Below are 7738 nucleotides of genomic sequence, written 5' to 3'. Positions count from 1 at the left end.
TGCAGTTTTATGGAACTGTGGGTTAAAGGGAGGGAGAAGGGAAAGGACTAGGACTGGAAAGCAATGGGCACTGAGTCAGAGTGGAGAAAAATATCTCAAGTTTTCTCCTCTCCCTTTGATAAGGGGGTCTCAGCAGAGACACCTGAGGAAGGCCTCTGCTGAAGCCTCCTGTCACCCACCCTGATAAAAAGATTTTGTGACCACCTAGAGGGTGGGATAGGGAGTGTGGGAGGGAGAAACAAGAGGGAGGATATATTGAGATATATGTATATGTATGGCTGATTCACTTTGTTATAAAGTAGAAACTAACACACCATTGTAGAGCAATTATACTCCAATAAAGATGTTTAAGAAAAGAAAAAAAAAAGACTTCTGAATGGAAGTATCTGGAATGGGGATACAGATATGCCTAAAAGCTTGGGATAGGGGTCCTTGATAATGAGTCCTTGACAGCAACTCCTTCAGAGCCTGCAGTGCCTTGTCTGTGAACCAAGTGTTGTGTAGGGAGGCAGTTTGCTCCTGTGAGGACTGGCCAGGAAAGCATTCTTCAGGTCTATGGTCAAGCCTGAAAACACACACAAACCTCTGCCTGGATGTAGTCCCTGGCATCTCAGGTGAGTCTAGAAGGGTTACAATGATCTCAACAATGTAAATGGAGCTTTGATGTTGGCTGTCTGGTCTTCTCTCTTCAAGTAAGCTCTTACTGTAGACCATCTACTACAGGCATTGAAAAGGGTATATTGTTTGAAGTTTATCCAAGTAGAGATGAACTGGCTGTGGTCAGTGCTATGGTATCAATTACCTCTCATAAGGATTACTAAAATAGCCTCCTATGTGGCCTTTCTTCTTTCAGTGTTGCTATATCAGAGCCAAACCTAATCCACTAGCCAGATTGTCTTAAAAATTACAAATCAGTTCGCATAATCCCTTGCCTTAAATTTTAGAGCATTTCATCATTTTACTCAGCAGAGTAAGTGAACTCATTACTACTTTTTTCTATAAAATACTTAAAGAAAAAGACCCTGCTTACTTATCTGCTTCTTTCTCTTCTCTCTTTCTTATTATGCAGATATATGAGTCCTTGTCCCTACTTTTCAAATTTGACAATGGTGTTCATTGTAATTTCCTCAGAGGGGCATTATATGACTATTGTTACCTGGCTGTCTCATGTAATTTGAATTTCTCCGAAACATATTGTCCTGTTCTATTTTTTCCATAAATCTTCTTAAAAAATTACCTGCTAATTTGGTATGCCTCTAATCATACCGGATTATAAATTTTCTGATGGAAGGAAAATTGTTTGTGACCCACTTGAAGATAGACTGAAAGTTATATTGCTGTATCATTGCAAATCTGTTATTTATCATTCATCAAGTTACTTTATATATGGAAGTTAATGTCTTACATAGTTCTTTCTCTTTTAATACATTAGAACATATGCTTTCTACTCATAGCCAATGCAACTGTTCATCTTGAAATCTTTGACCATAATCAAACTATGGAAAGTTATATATATATTTTTTAAGTCCTGATTTTATATATATATATAAGATTTTATATAAAATTAGGACTTACATGACTTTTATGAACTGTTATGTAATATTTTTCATGCCTTTGTTTTGTTTATATTTCATAAGGGATAAAATTACATGTGTTTTTACTTTACATGTGTTTTTATTAACTCGTACCTTTCAAATATGAGTGAATTATTTTTAATTGACTAATTTTAAAGTACTATGGAGAAAAATTATTGAAATATAATGGTGATAGTTCTGAATCATGATTAAGCTATATTCTACTTTTCAGGGTAATAACACAGGTTAATAATTCATCTAGGAGGAGTTCATGAGTATGAAAGAATAATTAGCTGAAATATACTGAATCAAAATAAAATGAGATGGAGGCTGCACCACAATTAGATACCAGGATATAATAATAAGAACAGGTTCACATAGCACTTTGAAAGCTGAAATAGGGGTGTACAGGTAAGGAAATCAGTCTCCAAAACATTTTTAAGACCCAATCCCTGTCTATCCCCAAAACTTTATAATGTTAGTCTAGCAGAATCCAAAGCAAACAAGCAAGAGACTATAAACAGATAAGAACTTGAGGCAAATATAAAATGAGAAAGAAAATAAAAGTCTATCTAACATCTGGGACTAAGGATAAGGAGACTAAAGAAAGAAAGCTAAAAGCTTTTTATCAACACAGCCAACCCCAGAAAATCAATGGACCCCAGGAAACTATACATGTGTTTTCTTTTGTATCTATCCTTCCTGATTCCCATACTGGGTACTATAAGGACTTGTAATTCAAGTAGGGAATCTGGAATTTAAATGTTATATTTAAAAATATTAATAAGTTATTCAGTATCAAAAAAATACAACACAAACAAAATCCTATATACAAAGAAATACAAACATACAATGTATTCGTGAATAAGATAATGTGGAGAAAATCAGGACATAATGATTTTTTAATTATCTCAGAGAGTGAAAAGGGTAAGAAACCTTCATACAAGGCAGTATTTTACTATTGTAAATAGCTCTGGAAATTACCATCTTAATCGCTGGATGTATTACTATAGCAATTCAAGTAGCTCCATCAAGTAATTTTGAACACAGAATCCTCAACATCTTTATTCCTTTAATATAATGATAACCTAAATAGAAAAATGTTTTAACAATTAAGACTCTATGTTTGTGGTGAACTACTAGATAAAATATAACTGTACCTGAACAATAGACAGTTTTTCTCATAATTATAAACTGTTAGAAGATATGTTTTCAAATGTATATGCAATGTACAGCACACTTTAAAAATAATATAACTTTGTGCCCACTTTTTAAAACATTTTGAAAAAGAAAATGGTACATACATCTTAGGAAATTCTAAGACCTAATATCTATTATTCATAGGTCTGAATTTAGGAACCCTGCATATTGTAATAAGTAGGCATCCTACAAATATCTTAGAGCTTCTATTTATAGGTACACAAGACTGCACTTTCCCACAGACCTTAAAGTTAGATGTGGTTATATTACTTGCAGTGTCATTGGAGTATGAGGGGAAGTAACTCAAGGCACTCTTATAAGAAGCTGCTGAGGGCCAATGTACAATTCTCTACACCTCTTTCCTGTTACAGACTTTATCAAAGACCTGTCAAGATCAGATTTGTCTGTCTGAATCCCTGATTCAGAAAAATGAGCAGACCCTCCTGGTCTAAGGTGGATGTGTAGCTGGGAAATTAAACCACTCTGTGATGCATCACTAAGGTTGAGGGATCAGGTTGTAACTTCAACACAACTAGTTTATCCTGACTTACATACCAAACAAGACCGAATTCTCATGCATTAGTTTACATCATTGTGATATACACTGCTATTCCCTTAAAAAAAAAAAAAAAAAAAAGAAAGAAAGAAAGGAAGAAAGAAAAAAGAAAAGAAAAAGAGAAGCAGCATTAAGATCAGCTGGGGGGCTTCCCTGGTGGCGCAGTGGTTGAGAGTCCGCCTGCCGATGCAGGGGACACAGGTTTGTGCCCCGGTCCGGGAGGATCCCTCATGCCACGGAGCGGCTGGGCCCATGAGCCATGGCCGCTGAGCCTGCGCGTCCGGAGCCTGTGCTCCGCAACGGGAGAGGCCGCAACAGTGAGAGGCCTGCATACCGCCAAAAAAAAAAAAAAAAAGAAAGATCAGCTGGGGGTTCTTTTGACAAAATGAGGTTTAAAGAAAAATAATCTTTTGGGGACCAAAAGCATTAAAGATAAGACCAAGAGGAAATACAGTTTTGTTATATCTAAGAAGAAAAGAGTGATTTTTTTTCAGTGTGATCACTGAGAATGAAATCTGATTACATATCTTATAAAACAGGTAACAAAAAGGAAATTAGTGCCAATTTTGGATATATGAAATTTAGAAGAGTTGATTTGATATACACGCAGTTGTACTTATACATATCATCATGTATTATATGTAGCTGTATAAACATATTAAATAAATATAACATATATACTGAAAAGTGGGCATTAATGAAATTATCTTACTTTTTGGTAAAATTTAACCATATATTAAAATGCTGTTGTGCAATTTTCTCTGGGTTTTTTTTTCTGTCTTAATATTGAGGAAGTGGAATCATATAGAATGTGTTCTGTGCCTGACTTTTTAGCACAGCACTTTTTGTCATCTTCACCTCTGTTTTTGTGTGTAGCTGAAGTTTGCTTATAGATTATTTTCATGACACGTGATGTGCAGTACTCATTTATATGTATAATACAACACAATTTTATTCATTCTATTGTTGATATTTTCATTTAAAATGGTGCTATGAACAACACTATACATTTCTTGTGATGTATATCATGAGAGTTTTTCATTCATTTTTTTCTGTAAGATGGTTCTAGTAGTGCTTAGTTATCTGTAACTTCATTTGAAACAATTTTGTTAGGTTGTATTGTGACAGCTGTTATTTCAGTGTGCATTTTTTTTAAAAAGTGATCAAAACAGGTGAATTTTTGTGTAGCCATTTTAATATTGAAGATGGAAGAGAAAAGCAACATTTTCAGCATATTATGCTTTATTATTTCAAGAAAGGTAAAAACACAACTGAAATGCAAAAAAGGATTTGTGCAGTATATGGAGAAGGTGCAGTGACTTATCGAATGTGTCAAAGGTGGTAGGTGAAGTTTCATGCTAGAAATTTCTCACTGGATGATGGTCCATGGTCGGGTAGACTGGTTGAGTTGATAGCAATCAAATTGAGACATTAATTGAGGATAATCAATGATATACCACAGGGGAGATAGCCAACATACTCAAAATACCCAAATCAAGCTTTGAAAATCATTTGCACCAGCTTGGTTATGCTAATTGCTTTGATGTTTGGGCTCCACATAAAGTTAAGAGAAAAAAACCTTCTTGACCATATTTCCACATGAGATTCTCTACTGAAACATAAGAAGATTGTTCTGTTTTTAAAATAAATTGTGACGGGTCATGAAAAGTGGATACTATACAATAATGTGGAATGGAACAGATCATGGGGCAAGTGAAATGAACCACCACAAACCACACCAAAGACCTGTCTTCATCCAAAGAAGAATATATACATGTTGTGTATATGGTGGGAGTGGAAGGGAGTCCTCTATAATGACCTCCTTCCAGAAAACCAAGAGATTAATTCTGCTCCCAATTAGACCAACTGAAAGTAGCACTCGATGAAAAGCATCCGGAATTAGTCAACAGAAAACACATAATGTTCCATCAGGATAATGCAAGATCGCATGTTTCTTTGATGACCAGGTAAAGATTGTTATAGCTTGGCTGGGAAGTTCTGATTCATCCACTGTATTCCCCAGACATTGCACCTTTGGATTTCCATTTATTTCAGTCTTCACAAAATTCTTTTAATGGAAAAAATTTCAACTCCCTGGAAGACTGTTAAAAGGCACCTGGAACAGTTCTTTGCTCAAAAAGATAAAAAGTTTTGGGAAGATGGAATTATGAAGTTGCCTGAAAAATGACAGAAGATAGTGGAACAAAATACTGAATATGTTGTTCAATAAAGTTCTTGGTGAAAATGAAAAACGTGTCTTTTATTTTTACTTAAAAACCAAAGGAAGTTTTTTGCCAACCCAATGTATATATAAGATTTGAAATTTTGGAGCACCAGTTGTGCTTCCTTAATTTAGTTAATTCAAAATATCTTCAAGAATGTTTGTAATATACACTTCCACCAGCAAGGCTTGAGAATCCATATTCTTTTCATTTCCATCAAGATTCTCTCTCTCTCTCTCTCTCTCTCGTATCACTCTCTGGAGTGGGAGGCAAGAAGTGATACATTGTTGTAGTTTGAATTTTAATTTTCTGGTTTATTATGCAATGTGAAAACATTTTCATATGTTCATTGGTCATTTTGATGCACTTTTTTGCTATTATTGTAGTAGTTCTTTATCCAATATTATATTGTGATATCTGTATTTTCTGTTGGTTTCAAGTTCTTAACATGTATTCTGGACTAGACTCCTTATTTGATTCCATATGTTACAAATATATTCTTCTACTCCATGGCCTGATTTTGCACCTTCTTAACAGTGTCAATTTTTAAACAAATTTTCTTCATATGAAGACCAGTTCTCTTAAAATTTTCCTATATTCTATGAAGAAATTTCCCCTAATTCAAGGACATTTACATAGTATCTTATTTTAAATTTCAGTATATTTGTTGTTTTACATCTTGTGGAATTTAGTTTTGTGAATGATGTAAAATAGGAGTTATGTTCATTTTCTTCCATATGGGCACAGAATGAATCCTGCCTAGTTCACTGAAAAATGTAACCTTACCCAATTCGTCCATAGTATCAACTTCGTACTAAAACAAGTGACCAAGTATGCATGCATTTGATTCTGGCGTTTCTCACTGTGCTCCATTCCAATCACATGCCACTTCCTCAATTATTGTAAATACAAAATAAGTTTTAATATATGATAATCCTCCAGCTCTGTTTTTCTTGCTTATCTTGAGTAGTTTTGGCCATTTGTTTTTACATAATAGTTCTCAAATTTATAAATCCATTTCTAAAAAAGAAAGAAAGGTAAGAAACTTAATGACATTTTACTAGAATTACATAGAATCCTAGATCAATTGCATGTTGTGTTGACATATTTACAACATTAAATTTTCCAATAAAATAACATGGAATATCTCTCCCTAATTAGATCTTCTTAAGTTTCTCTCAATAACATTTCTACAAAGATGAATTATGTATAATAAATAAATGTGTTCCTTAAATGTATTCTATTAAGTTCATTCATGTTATTTTAGTGGTGACTTTTATTTTAATTTTATTTTCTATAAATATTTTTTGTCATACATATAAATACAATTGCTTGTGTTAATAAAAAGTACCTTGTATTTAGCGACCCTGTCACATTCATTTATATTCATCTATTAGTTGTACTATTTGTCTGAAAATTATTTTAAATATCTTATATTCACATGTGAGAAATAACAGTTTTACGTTTTCTTTCCAACCATTAAAAATCAGATTTTGCACCCATTTGAACTTCCATCACAATGTGAATACTAATGATGATAGACATCCTTGTCTGTTTTCACTATCCAGATGAAACTATCAATAATTTACCATTACGTATAATATACAACTTTTTAGTGTATGTTCTTTATTAAATGAAGAAAGTTCCCTTGTTTTTATTATTCTGCTCTTTTTCTCGTTTGGCTGATCTGTATCTACTGAGATAATAAGCATCTTCTCTTTGTTTATTAATGTAATGAAATTACATTGGCTGATTTTCAAATTTAAACCAACTTTGCATTTCAATCTGTTTGTGATTACATGAGATTATTGACATGTAAACTTAATTTCTTGTAATGTTCTTGTTGAGTTTTTGTTTGTATGTTTTTTAAACACTTCATTTTCTTAGAAAAACTGAGAGGAAAGTATGTTGATTTTTATTTATCTTTTGCCCCCACACAAGTTTAGCCTCTCCCCTTATCGACATCGATCACAATAGTGGTGCATTTGTTACAACTGATGAACCTACACTGACACATCATAATCATAGTTTACATTACAATTCATTCTTTGTGTTGTGCATTATATAGATTTGGGCAAAAATATAATGGTATGAATCCATCATTATAATATCATACAGAGTTTTTTACTGACCTAAAAATCCTCTGTGCTCCACCTATTTATCTCACTAGCAGAAACCACTGTTGT

This window comes from Aethalodelphis obliquidens, unplaced genomic scaffold (assembly GCF_003676395.1).
Source record: "Aethalodelphis obliquidens isolate GAN/ISIS:26980383/991018 unplaced genomic scaffold, ASM367639v1 scaffold76, whole genome shotgun sequence".
Taxonomy (NCBI): Eukaryota; Metazoa; Chordata; class Mammalia; order Artiodactyla; family Delphinidae; genus Aethalodelphis; species Aethalodelphis obliquidens.
This window is presented reverse-complemented; position numbering follows the sequence as displayed.